Source organism: Elephantulus edwardii, unplaced genomic scaffold (genome assembly GCF_000299155.1).
Source record: "Elephantulus edwardii isolate Elephantulus edwardi_28Jun2011 unplaced genomic scaffold, EleEdw1.0 scaffold00234, whole genome shotgun sequence".
Classification (NCBI taxonomy): domain Eukaryota; kingdom Metazoa; phylum Chordata; class Mammalia; order Macroscelidea; family Macroscelididae; genus Elephantulus; species Elephantulus edwardii.
Genome location: NW_006399984.1, coordinates 3,396,839 through 3,411,301, shown reverse-complemented (window position 1 = coordinate 3,411,301; position 14,463 = coordinate 3,396,839). Strand labels below are relative to the sequence as shown.

General features: G+C 38.6%; 1 pseudogene; it reads right to left on the bottom strand.

The window, feature by feature from the left end:
* Positions 1-13,263, bottom strand: part of LOC102866553 — a 16,719-nt pseudogene extending 3,456 nt beyond the window's left edge.
* Between the last annotated feature and the right edge of the window lie 1,200 nt (positions 13,264-14,463).

Here is a 14,463-nt window from a genome sequence, read left to right as displayed (position 1 = left end):
GAGAAAACAGTGCAACAATGAATGAATGAGAACCCCAAATCTCTGTAAATGTTCATTAAAACTAATAAAATGTAATAATAATTTTAAAAAGATATGGCTTTCTGTTTATTATTTTATTTGCTGATTTTTTCTATAAGACAATTTCTACATCAGAATTTTTAAGAATATTTCATCTGAGATACATATCAATAAGGCAACATACTGCCATTTACACCATAACCCACATCTTTGTTCTGTTGAATAATTTCACACTTAGTAATGTTTTCTTGTTTCTTTGCAGTGTACACTAATAGTTTTCTCTTTATCCATTTTCTCTGGTTTTATTACCTCAATATAAGATCTAGTTAGCTTAAACCCCACATCTCCCAATTTTTTTTTCTTTTATGGATTCTTCTAGCCACATTACATAAGCTTGATGTTTTCATACTTCATCTGTAAGCATTTCAGGACACTTCTGGTTCCCCAAGTCACTAGAATTAAATGTAGATAAAATGAATGCATTATTTCTACCAAAGCCTACTGAAAAGAATTTTGCAAATCTTCTAAGACTTTTGTTTTTAATTGTTGATGAATAGTTTGCATATGAATTTGCAATATTTGCACCAAGGTGGTAATTTGACCTTCTAGACTTATCTGAAAATTTCCTTGTAATTTTCTTTTCATTTCTTCCCAACTATATTAAGAACTCCTGTTCCAGTTACATGTTCCACATGAGCACAATTAAGTGCTCTAGGATTTCCATTCTTCTCAATGTCAGCCACAACTTTTTATGATCCACACAAATGCCTCTGCATAATCAATAAAGCACAAATAGACATTCTTCTGGTATTCCTTACTGTCAGCCAGAATCCATTCGAAATCAGCAATGATATCCCTGGTGCTATGGCCTCTTTTAAATCCTGCTTGTACTTCTAGCACTTCCCTGCCTATGTACTGTTCTAGCTGGGTTTTTTTGTTTTTTTTTCAAGATCAGAAGGCCAGGTGGTTCCATGTTCTAGCTGGTTTTTAATGATATTCAACAATATTTTGCTTGGACGTGACATCAATGATATTGTTCAATAGTTTCCACATTGAGCTGGAGCACATTTCTTGTGAATGGGAACAAATATGGACCTCTTCCAATCCATTGGCCAGACAGCTGTCCTCCAAATTTCCTGGCATCTGGTGCAAGGGTAAATCTTTCAATTGAAACAAGTCAATTGATATCCCATCAATTCCTGGACCTCATTTTTTGCCAATGCCTTTCAATACAGCTTCAGTGTCAATAAATTCTTTCTGGTACAGTGATTCTGTGTATTTCTCCGTCTTCTTTTGATGTTTTCTGGGTCACTCAATATATTGCCCATAGCATCTTTCAATACTGCGACAGAAGGCTTAAATTTGTTTTTCAATTCTCTCAGCTTAAGAAATGCTGAACAAGTTATCCCCCCTTTTTTTTTGTTCTCCAATTTCAGCTCTCTACACATTCCATTATAATAATACTTCTCTTTGTTCTCCTGAGACGCCCTTTGAAATCTTCTGTTCAGTTCTTTTGGCATGTTTTCCTTTTGTATTGGCTTCTCAGCACTCCAGTGCAATCTTTAGAGTCTCTTCTGAGACTTTGAGATGTGGTATTGGAGAAGAGCACTGAACATCCCATGGACAGCCAAGAGAACAAGGGAAGTTGCAGAGTGGGCAGCCAGAGTGCTCTTTGGAGGCAAGAATGATGAGGCTTCTTCTCACATACTTTTTCATGTTGCTAGGAGGGTCTATTCCTTGGAGAGGAACTTGATGCTGAGAAGGATGTTTAGTCGACAAAGGAGAGGAAGACCCTCAGCCAGATGGATTGATGTGCTGGTAGTAACTGCTGCAGTAGTCTTTTGTGTGTTAGGAAGTGTGAGGATGGCACAGGATAGAACAGGGTTCAGATTTTTTGTTCATAGGATTGCTATGAGCCGTACTCAACTTGACAGCACCAAACAACATTTAAAGAATTATTATAACAATAAGAGTAGCACAAATAAGTTCATATTACCAATCACATTTCAAATACTTCATGTTGTTAAAGCCTGTTTTTGTTCTCTAAGACACGTTGTAGCATTCTCTAAAGTCCGTAAGTAGTTTAGAATTTCTTTATCAATATTAGCTTATTTAATCATCACTTGAGTAGTATTCTCCATTACTTACTCTACTACTTGACCAGTATGTATGTATGTTGTTGTTGCTGTTATATGCCGTCGAGTCACCTGCACTCAAAGCAACCCTATATACAATAGCTCTGAATCCTGGCCTATCCTGAGCTAATTTCACTATCTCTAGCATTATATCTACCTTCATTACCCAAGTTACTGAGTCAATTTATCTCATCCAGATGGAGCTTCAAAATCCTTGTTTCCAAGGACCAACTCAATTTTACCCTTTCCAGGACATATCTGTTTGTTTTCTTAGCAGACCATGGTATGTTTAATAATCTTCTCCAGCACCATAACTCTTCTTCTATCATCCTTAGTCCTTTTCCAGCTCTCTGATTGCTTGGATCATGCACATCTTAGTCTCTAGACCGACATCGTTGCTCTTCAGCACTCTGGAGAGGTCCCTAAAAGCAAATTTTCACAGTGCAATTCATTTGTTTGATTTCCTGACTGCTGGTCTGGTGCCAAGAGTGTTGATCATAGAACTAAGGAAGCTGAAGATGTTAACAATCTCTATCTTGTTGCTGCCAAATGGCCCAGCAGTGAAAGTCTTTGTCTTCTTGATGTTGTGCTTTCATCCATGTACAAGATGACAGTCCTTGACTTTCTTCAGGTCCTCCTCAGTTTTGGCAAGCAAGGTTGTGTCATCTGCATAACACAGGTTGATGATGAGTCTTCTTCTAATCCTGATGACATATTCCTCCTTCTCAGAGTCCAACCTTCCAAATGATCTGTTGCACATATAAATTGAAAAGGTATAGAGATAGGATGCATCCCTGATGCACACTTTTCCTGATTTTGAACCATGCAATGTTTCTTTGCTCTGTTCTGACAACTATCTCCTGGTCCAAGTATAAGTTTCACATGAGTACAATTAATTGTTCTGGGATTCTCATTCTTCTTAAGGTTAGCTATGATTTGTTGTGATCCACACAGTCAAATGCCATTGCATAGTCAATGAAACACAGTTAGACCTTCCTCTGATATTCTTTGCTTTTGGCCAAGATGCATTTGACATTGGGTATTACATTCCTAGTGCCTAGAGTCTCTTCTAAACCCAGCTTGCACATCTGGTAATTCTTTCTTGATATACTGTTCCATTTTTTCCAGAGTATGTGAAATAGAGCTTAAAAATCCTTGCCTGCAAAGACCAAGCTAGCTTCACCTCCCCCAGGAGCCATTTATTTTTTCACTTGGCAGTCCACTGAATGTTAAGTGTTTTTCTTCAGCATCATAATTTAAAGGCATTGATTCGTCTTGTGTCATCTTTAGTCATTGTGCAGCTCTCACATGCATAACAAGCAATTAAAAAGGCCATAGCCTGGATCAGGCACACTCAGTGTGACATTATTGCTGACGCACTCTGGAGAGATCCTTTATATATATATAATTTTTATAAAATGTCTATTCACTGTTGCACAAATACCTCCCTCCTAGCCCCCTTCACATTCTCTCAGTCCTCTGCAATATTATTCTTTTGCAATCTTATTCTGGACTGTTGTCATATGTATAATGTCTAATCACATATTCCTTTTTAAACAGTTCTTTCCTTCATCTGTTTCAATGCAGTGTCCATTCTTAGCCTATTCTTTCAACCCCCCTATGCCAGACTTACTTTATAACAGTGGTTCTATGCAGCATTTGTATTTTTGTGACTAGATATTTCACTCAGCATAATGTCTCCCAGGGTTCACCCAGGATGTGTAATTTTTACAAGTTCCTTCTTCTTCAGTGCTGTGAAGTATTCCATTGTGTGAATATACCATAGTTTTCCTATCCAATTGTTTGTTGATGGACACTTGGGGTGCATCCATCTCTTTGTTATTGTGAATAACGCAGTAATTCACATGAGGGTTTGGATGGCGGTCTGGTTTCTTTAGCATATATACCCAGTACTGACATTACTGGGTCAAATGGTGTTTCTATTTCCAACTTTTTAAGAAAGTGCCAAACTGCCTTCCATAGTGGTTGCACCATTTTACACTCCCACCAGCAATGAAGAAGGGTTTGAGTCTCTCTGGAGGGATCCGTGACAGCAGATTTTCCTAATGCAACTCGTGTTTTGTTGTCCTGTCTGCTATTGCCAAGAGTGTTGGCTGTGGATCCAAGCAAGATGAAATCATCAGCGACTTCAATATTTTCTCCATCTATCATGATCTTGCCTTTTGGCCCAGTGGTGAGGATCTTTTTTTCTTGATGTTGAGATGCAATCTATTTTGAAGGCTGCAATCTTTGACCTTCTCAGCAAACGCTTCAAGTTTTCTTCAGTTTCAGTGAACAAAGTTGTGTTATCCTGCATAATGCTGGTTGTTGATGAGTCCTCCAATCGTGATGCCACATTCTTTTTCAGAGTCCAGCCTCCCAGAAGATCTGTTGTTCCGCATATAGATTGAAAAAGTATGGAGAAAGAACACATCTCTGACACACTTGTTCCTTGATTTTGAACCATGCAGTATTCCCTTGATCTGTTTGGGCATGAAGGTTTCATAAGAGCACAATCAGTTCTTCTGAGGTTCCCATTCTTTTCAATGTTAGCCACAACTTTTTGTGATCCACACAATCGAATGCCTTTGTATAGTCTAAAAAACCCAAGTAGACATCTCTCTGTTACTCTCTACTTTCAGCCATAACACATCCGACATCAGCAATATATCCCTAGTGCCATGGCCTCTTCTAATCCATCTTGAATTTCTCGCAGTTTTCAGTGCTAGTTGTTTTTTATATTCTTCAGCAAAATTTTGCTTCCATGTGATATTGTTTGATAATTTTTCACATTCTGTAGGATCACCTTTTTTGGGAATGGAAATAAATATGGATCTCATTCAGTCAGTTGGCGAGGTAGCTGTCTTCCAGATATCTTGGCACAATCTGGTGAGCACATCCAGTCTACATAGTCCATTATCTGTTTTAATTTGTTGAGGGAATGTCATGTGTGAAAATGCTTCTAGGAAATGAGAAGTAACATGTTTAGAAGTTTCTCCTGCCAAAGCAGTAGCATGTATAAAATCAGAAAATGTATCCACAGAGACATGAACATATTTGAGTTTGCCAGATTCAGAAATCTAACATCCATTTGCCAAATATGACTAGGTCTTAATCCTTAAGGACTTATTTCAGAAGATAGGTAAATGCATGCCTTGAATTGATTGACATGTGGAACAAGCATGAACAGTTTAATGAGCTTGCTCCAAGGTAATTGAAAAGTTTTTATGCAGGAAATTATCATTTTGATTACAGTATTGATGAGGGGTAAAGCAGGTTGAGCTACTGTTGGGTCAACATGATAATTTCCTTCTGTAACAGGGTCTGGTAGTCGAGAGTGAGAGAAGATATAAGTAATATAAATAGAATGACACCATTTATCTAATAATTGCTGAACCAAAATGAAGGGATGCAATAACAATTGATTAGAAATATCATTAACATATGCCATTTCATAGACCACATATATGTGTTTATTCTTAACATGTGGAATGTATAGAATAAAGATTTCATACTGAATAAATTATATTCATTAAACCAAAAAAGGGGGAAATGAAGAAATTTACATCAAGTTTTAGATACATTATTTTAAATACAAATATGCAGATTTTATCATTGAGAAAAATCTCAATTGTGTTTCTTCATCAGGATCTTCAACTGAACCTAGAACTTTTCCACACCTCAATTAGAAAGAAAATAAAACCAAAAAACAAACAAAAAGATCAGGAGGAAAAAAAAATAGATTATAAGTTAATTGGCTGCTGAGACAGCAAGGATTTTTTTACAGAAATCTATACAGCATCACGTCAAGAAGGGTGATGTCTGGCAAGAGAGATTAAATAGTTGTGGCTCACTTTGTGCAGGTCATTAACTCGTCATACTATAAAAGAGTGGTTGGGAGGGCGACCAAACTATGGGGATCCAGAGGGTATGTGCAATGTATCACATCGTATAGATACACAAGTGGCAACACAAGGACTTCAGATAAAGGTTAAAACTAATTCTAAGAGATGACCTCAGGGTCAGTCATACAATCACAGGGGAGGAGAAAGAGGTCAAGGTGTTGTAGGTTCACACATGATACTCTGGGGTAAAGCCGTTTTGTTTTTTTGTCTTTTTTTTTCTCCTCAATGTTTAACTAAAAACATTTTTTAAAACTACAGCTATTTGCTGGCTCAGCACTTTTTCCATGTGAGACATTATTATTACAATATGTTTAGAGTATCAGGTGTACAGTATAGTACAGTACATGAAAGGATTTACACTCTACTGTACAGTCCTCTCCAATGAACAGGATCTGTCCAATGAACTTCTGGGTTCCAGCAAAATTGTGAATGCACAATAAACAAGACACAGTTCAGCAGTCACCAGTTTTGTCCCTCAGAGGGTTTCCCTGCCCCCCCCTTTTAACCATTAAATGTTATGAAATGCATCCCAATGATGCAAGGACCAGGAGAGCCATTTTTATTTATTTTCCCCCAAAACTCACTGTAAACAACAGTAACTTTGGTTAAAATTTTTAAGTCTTCTATGTAGGCAGACTATTTCTTTTAAAATAGGGTAGGGGACCTGAGGGAAGTAAGGTGAGGACAAGGCCCTGGACTTCAGCAGAAGGTCAGACTCCCCAGTGTCAGAGTCTATCCAGGACAGGCAGACACTCTCTGGGTATGGGGAGAGTTCTACCAGTCCCAAGGTGCTGGCAGTGTGACCAAAGTGTTTTCTCAGAACATCTCTAAGAGTCCCTCCACCATTCCACTGTGTTGCAGCTCACCCCTTGGTCCTGCTCCTCCTCCTTCTCATAAATTAGTGGCTTCTGTTTCCATTGTGGGTGCTTGTGGTGAAGCTGGGTCAGCTTGCCCAGGATGAACAGAAGCCCTGGGTGTTTGGACATCTCAAAGTCGTTGACTGGTACAGATGACAGGCTACAGCTGGGTTTGGACACACAAAAGCAGTGCTTGACAAGGGAATCCTGCCAGTCCAGAAGGGTACACAGTGGAGTTTCATCTTTATTGTATGACTCAGCCTATAAAATCTTGATGTTCTGATGGCTCTGGGCTGAGCTGAGGCCAGATAAGAATTTGCTGCTCTCCGTGGTGGTCTCTGTACTCTCAGCTCCCTCTTTGGTCAATGTACTAGACTAGGTGGACAACATAGTGGTTGTGATGTGTTTTTCTGGAGGGCCCTCAGGTGAGGGACCCTACTTCTCTGCTGTTTCTGGAATATTCTCTGTTGCTGTTATATGCTTCCAGGAGGCTGGTGGGCAGGGTACATGAGGGTAGGCAGCAACTCTGACTTGCTTTTAAAGTGGGTCTGGATATATTCAGTTGTATCTGCCCCACAAATATGCCAGTGTAGTAGGCACTGCATACTCCTGCATTCACCCAAGCTCACCTGAACAGTCCACCACAAATGAATCGTTCTTTTGTATGATCTTCACTCATAAACCACATGTTTTGAAACTGCTACAAGACTAAGAAATTGGTTAGGAAAAGTTTGTAAAGCTAAATTGAGAGTACCTAAGTCAGCTTGTGTTGAAATAAAACCTGCTTTAGGTCTGGAATACCATTTATTTGTTTTCCAAGTCACCCCTGCTTTCCCTGAACATCCAGAGCCACCTAGAAATACAGTAAGGGCATATGTAAATGAATGAATTTTAACTTTGGAAGGTAAAAAGAGGGGCTTTTGATGCAAGAATTAACGTTTGTCAGAAGGCAGGGAGAATCTTACTTCTCCAAAAAAATTTTCTAGTTATTTGCCAAGATATCTTTTGTTGTAAAACAAAATTAAAATCCTCATTTGTAAGAGGCAAACTAATGTAAAGAGGATCTCTGACAGCTAACTGTCGGAAATGTAAACATATTTTTGATATGTAAATTTATTATTTGTCTATTGTTGTTGTTGTTATTATTATTATCTGGCTAAAAGTTTTCTTGTTTGCATGTCCCAAGAAAATCTATTCAATGATCTTGAGATTTGTGTGGTCCTGTGGGCCATCAGGTATGTCAATGATAAAATAACCAATAGGTTGCTTTCCTACAATTTGAGGGAGTTATTTTCCTTTCTATTTAAAAAAATTTATTGTTCTCTTTTTTCTTCTCTGTTTATATACATCATATTTTGTACACATACTTTGTGTTTTACGTATTCATATATGTTGTATTTTAAAAAAATTTTTGTTGCACATTTTCTCCCTCCTTTGCTCCTCCCCAGGCACTTAGCAATGCATCTCTTGTTCTAGATTTTTGTCATACATATAATGTCTAATCATATATTCTTTTCAAATAGTTCTTCCTATCATCTGTTCATTATCTCTCCACTCTTTTCCCATTCTCTGCCCACCACAACTCCATCTGTCTGTTATAAACGAGAAGAGTGGTGTTATGCAGTACTTGCCCCTTTGTGACTGAGATATTTCACTCAGCATAATGTCGTCCAGGTTCACCCATGTTGCTTTATGATTTCATTGTTTTCAATGTTGCATAATATTCCATTCTGTGAATGTACCATAGTTTTTTATCCATTGGTTTGTTCTTAGGCATTTGAGTTGCTTCCATCATTTGCTATTGTGAATAACACAGCAATAAGCATGGGTGTGCATACATCTGTTTGAGTCGTGGCTCTGGTTTCTTTAGAGTATATTCCCAATAATGGCATTGCTGGGTCAAATGATGTATCTCCAACTTTATGAGAAAGTGCCAGTTGGCCTTCCTTAATGGCTGTACCATTTCATGCTCCCATCAGCAGTGAGTAAGAGCTCTAATTTCTCTGCAACCTCACCAGTATTTATTGTTTGTTGTCCTGTTTAAATTTTTTATTGTTGCTTGGGAAAGTTGTTTTTCTTGAAGGGCAGTATTTGTATGTTTTATTTCTTTAAGAGCTTCAGCTGTTAACTGTCAAGTAGACTTAAGTGGGGGATTTCCTTTTAGAACATCAAATAAGTAAGTTAATTAATTAATAGAGTATGTTTTAACCCATTACTATTTCCCAAAAGCTTTTTGCAGCTCACTTAGAGTTATAGATTCATGGAATCTGTAAGTTACTTTTTGAGGTCTGATAATATGCTCTGAAGGGAACTTGCTGCTTCTCAGGTGAAAACACCTCTCTCTCAGCAAAGCTTGGGAGAGGGGCCATTAACAACTATGGAGATGGGGAACTACACTGTTGGGAAATGGACCCTTCCCGGTGCCTTTATTGGCTCAGGCATCGAAGAGTAAGAATAGCTCTATTACAAGTCAGTTATAGTGGAAGAGGAAGAAGGTATGCATATTTGGATTGGTAATTAGCAAGTACTTGAGACTTGGGAAACTTGTAGGAAATTTGTCACTTCCCTGGGCCTTTGTCTGCTCAGGTAGTCTTGGGTGAGAGAAAAAGTGTGTACTTGGTGGGGTTAACTATTAGCACCTACTGAGACTTGGGGGCTGTATTGTTGAAACCTTGCCATTTACCTGGATCTTTTCACTGAGCAATGTATCCTGAGCAGCTCTCCTAAGGCTTTGATTATCCCTGAAGAACCCTTCCCACTCATTAAACTACAGGTCAAGACAGAGAAGCAAGCCCATCAGAGCTGGGAAAAGGAAAGACCTCAGCTCCCTGCCCTCTAATGACAACTGTTGAGAAGCTTGACACAGGAAACAGGTAAGAGAGCCAACCCTAGATGACCAGCAGGGAAGACTACCTTTGGGAAACTCAATCAAGGGAAACACTTAAAGTCTGTGACTTATCAATAACGTAACAGAACAATAACAATAAGGAACTGTCAACAACTATAAAAATACAAGAGAAACTTCCACACATAGGAAAAAAAAAACTTCACATAATATCAAGAAAGCAGCAACTAGCTTCAAACATTATAAAAAAAAGTAAAGAAAAAAAAACCCTTCTAAAAAAAGAAATAAAAAAATCAGGCCAATTTGTAGACCCAATAAATATACCAGAGACAGAGAAGCAGATGAAATAATTGACATGGAGCTAAATTAATTGCACTGAAGAAGTTACAAATGACGAAAGAAAGAATTGAAATAATAAAGAAGTCCAAGAATTTTAAAAAAATCATCACAAGAAACGGAGGCTCAAACCAACACAGTATTAGAAAAAAGCCTGAAAGGTGTGAAAATTCAATTTAAAATATAAAAACTGAAATGACAGTTTTTAAACATGCTGGAGGATCAAAAACAGAATATGGAGAAAATGGAACAGAGAAGCAGTGAACAAAAGACAAAAATAAAATAAAAAACAAAACAAAAATGAGGAAAACATTAGAATCAAGGGGGATAACATCAATTGGAGCAACATACGTTGATCAGAAAACCAGAAGAGGAAATAGAGGCAGGGAGTGCAGTAAGAAAATTGTGAAAGAAGTATCAGAGAAAAACTTCCCAGAGTACCATGAAAAATTAGGAAATCCACATTCAGCAACCTATAAAGAGAATAGATCACAAAAGAAAAACATCAAAACATATCTTGGTCAAATTTTCCAAAATCAAAGATAAGGATAGAAAGGGAGCTCTGGTGGCCTAGTGAAAAGAATCTGTGCTGCAATACTGAAGGGACACAGAATCTAACAGAGTCCGCTGGAGAAGGAAGGGTAATCACCTCCTGTGCATCTCTAATTCAAGGGTACACAACAAGAAAAAAAAAGATAAGGATAGAATACTAAAAGCAGCACAATAAAAGCAGAGTCATCTATAAAAAAAGAACCAAGCTTTTACTTCTCAACAAAAACCTGTGAGAATGTGAACAAGAAGACAATGGGATGGCATACACAGAAAGCTGAAAGAAACCAGCTGCCAGTAAAGGATCCTTGACCCCGCAAAGTTGTACATAAAATAGAAAAGAGAAATTAGGTCATTTGCAGAAAATTTGGAATTTAAAGAATTCGTGAAAACAATACTTCACCAAAGAAGACATTCAGATGGCCAACAAGCACATGAAGAAATATTCAAAATCCCTAGCTCTAAGAGAGATGCAAATCAAAACAACTATGAGATACCATCTCATTCCAGTAAGAATAGCAAAATTTAACAGAACAGCAAACAACAAATGCTAGTGAGATTGTGGAGAAAGTGGAACCCTTATTCATTATTGATAGTAGTGTAAAATGGTGCAACAATTATGGAAGGCAGTACGGTGCTTTCTCAAGCAGTTGCAAAGACCCATTTGACCCAGCAATTCCACACCTGGGAATATACTCCATAGAAACCATAAGCACTACCCAAGCAGATATATGCACACCCATGTTTATAGCGGCTTTGTTCGTAATAACCAAGAGTTGGAAACAACCTAGGTGCCCATCAACAAAAGAATGGATAGAGAGGCTGTGGTATATTCACACAATGAAATGCTATGCTGCATTGAAAAACAAGAAACTCATAAAATATTATTCAAAATGGGTGACCTTGGAGGACATTAGGCTGAGTGAAATATCTCAGTAACAAAAGGACAAATACTGCATAATGCCACTTTTGTAAAATGTGACTGACATTGGGGTCGGGGGGAGACTGAGAAAGATGGGATAAATTACTGCATTCAAACAGATGAGGGAGATAATTGTTTAAAAGTGATATATGATTAGGTATTATTGTCATGACACGATTCCAGAATGAAGGCTGCGTAGTGGAGTGGACCTGGGGGGAGGGATTGTGTAACAATGAAATAATTTTTATTTTACTTTTCAAAGAGAAGAGCGACTGGGTCAGGAAGGGAGGGCAGGAAGAAAAGTGCAACAATGAATGAATAAGTGGAAAATCAAACTCTGTAAATTTTTATTAAAATTAGTAATAAAAAAATAAAAAAAGAATTAGTGAAAACAAAACCAACTCTATAAGAAATACTAAGGGAATTCCATCACACTGAGGCAGCTAAAAAAAAGTGATAGACCAAAGTAACCAGAAACAACAGCAAAAGAAACTTATAAAAATAGTAAATATAAAAATACTGTTGAAGATCATTAAAAGATGACCAAAATAGTACATAAATCATAAACTGTCAGAAGTTCAAGCAGGATTTAGAAAAGGCAGTGGCATCAGTGATATAATTGCTGATGAAAGATGGATCTTTCCAGAAAGTTGAGAATACAAAAAGTATGTCCATTTATGCTTTAACAACTTATACAAAGGAATTTTACTGTATGAATCATAACAATTTATAGCTAACATTGAGACAAATGGGAATCCCAAAGCACAAAATAGTGTACATATGAAACTTTTACCTAGACAAAGAGGCTGTGTATGAACAGAGCAAGAAAACACTCCGTAGTTTGGTTTTGTTGTGTGGATTTTTAAAAAAAATAATACTATATTTTGGGTTTTTTATGAAAGGCTATACCGCAGTTTAAGACTTAAACAACTGATACCAATTTAAATGTTGATACCAATTTAAACAAATCTTTCCGTGACTGACATATACATCTGTTGTTAAGTGCCGTCGAGTCGCAGGTGACTCATATTTATATAAATAGCTTGCCTCCGGAAACCCTATGAACCTGGAGACAGGATGAAAGGCACCCAAGCGTCAAGGACTTTCCTTCATATGTGTGTATGTGTGTGTGTGTGTGTGTGTGTGTGTTATATTTTTAAAAAAAATTCTTTTTAAATTTTGTATACATTATGTTTCACATTATTCTTCACTCACATTGTGTTTCATAACTATAGTTACATATTTGCCAATGTGTGAACATTCACATTACTTTCATTCTGAGGAGGTCTGTTTATTATTCCTATCTCAAAGGTTAAAAATTACAGATTAAGAAAAAATATGCTCAAGGTCAGGGAAAAGCCAGGATTCAAATTCAAGATAGTCTGCCTCAAAGAACTATATTCTCACTCAATGTTTTAAAATTAAGAAGAGAGCAGGTCAAAGTTGTATTCTCTCTCTATACCTATTCAACCATATGCTGAACAAATTATTAGAAAAGCTGGTCTCAGGGCACCGCACCCCAGCTATACGAGCAGTCTGATGTGCTGAGGACCAGTGACTTGGCAGCTTAACATCTGTGAATGGACCTGCAGCCCTAAACTCCCAGCAGTGTCCAAGCCCCATCCTCCCCAACCCCGCCTCAACCCCCCAACCCCACCACAGCACTGTGCCCCCATGCCCCCACCCCCACCGCCATCCCGCACCCCACACCATCCTTGCACACCCTGGTGGCTGCACCAAAGCTCTGCACCCCCAGAAGCACCCAGGGCCACTGGAGAGTTCTTCACACAGCACAGAGACCAACCAAGAGTGATGAACAGTACAATTTTGAATCAGAACTTTTGTTGGAACAATTCATTTCAGAGCTACAGGAACACAAAGCCATGCTGCAGATCCAGCCATCGCTGGAAGCCACCAATTGATCTGCTGAGCAACTGATCTGACAGGGAAAAGGCCAAGAGCATCATGACTGGGTCTTCTTGGACACAACTGATTGCCTGGGAGAGTACCCAACGGTGAGCCCACTGGGGGAATTTGACTAAGCTCTCTTGGGCCAGCTGACTGCCCGGGAAACAGCAGGCCAGTGGTAATTTGTCTGAACTTTTGTGGACACTGAAGACCAGCCAGAGGTGAGTGGGTCAGTGGGAATTTGACTTTGACTTCTTGGGTTCCATTGGACTCAGGACCCTGCTTGGACAGGGGCTGCTGCATGAGGCCACCTGCATAAGTGCCACTGGGCAGGGACTGCTAAGTGAAAACCACTGGGTGTGAGATGGACAGCTAGAATTTGAATAGGGGCCACAATCGTGAGCACACCCAGACAGCTGAGGTCTGAGTGAGGTCCCTCAAGTGGTTGACCTGCCCTGGTTATTACCCTACCCCCATGCCTGCCCCACCCCATTTGACTCCACACCTGTGCCTACACATCCAGTAAATCAACGTGCCTTTAATCTGGAGTACATTGACCTGTCTTACCTATGAGAGGCTGTTCTCATAAGTTCTTAACTGACATTTCCCTGGAGTCAGAAATTCAGAGAAAACGTAGGGTAGCTGCCCAGCTGATCTCTAGAGCATTGTCTTCAGATCAAGAACATATTAATGTCTCAAAGAAAGCAAGCTATTCCACACACTACACAAACACAAAGCAAGATGTCAGTCCACAGGGTGACACAGTATCAATGGATTTCGTGAAGCCGGAAAGTTTGATGGAACTTTCTGACACAGAATTTAAAAGAACAATGATTGATTTTCTTCCGAAAGCATCCTTGATTATAGCAACTCGAGGTTTGAATTTGTTCTTCAGTTCCTTGAGCTTAAGATATGCTGAGCGAGTTCAGCCCTTTTGAGTTTCTGACTACAACTCCTTGCATATTTCATTGTAATATTTTGCTTTGTC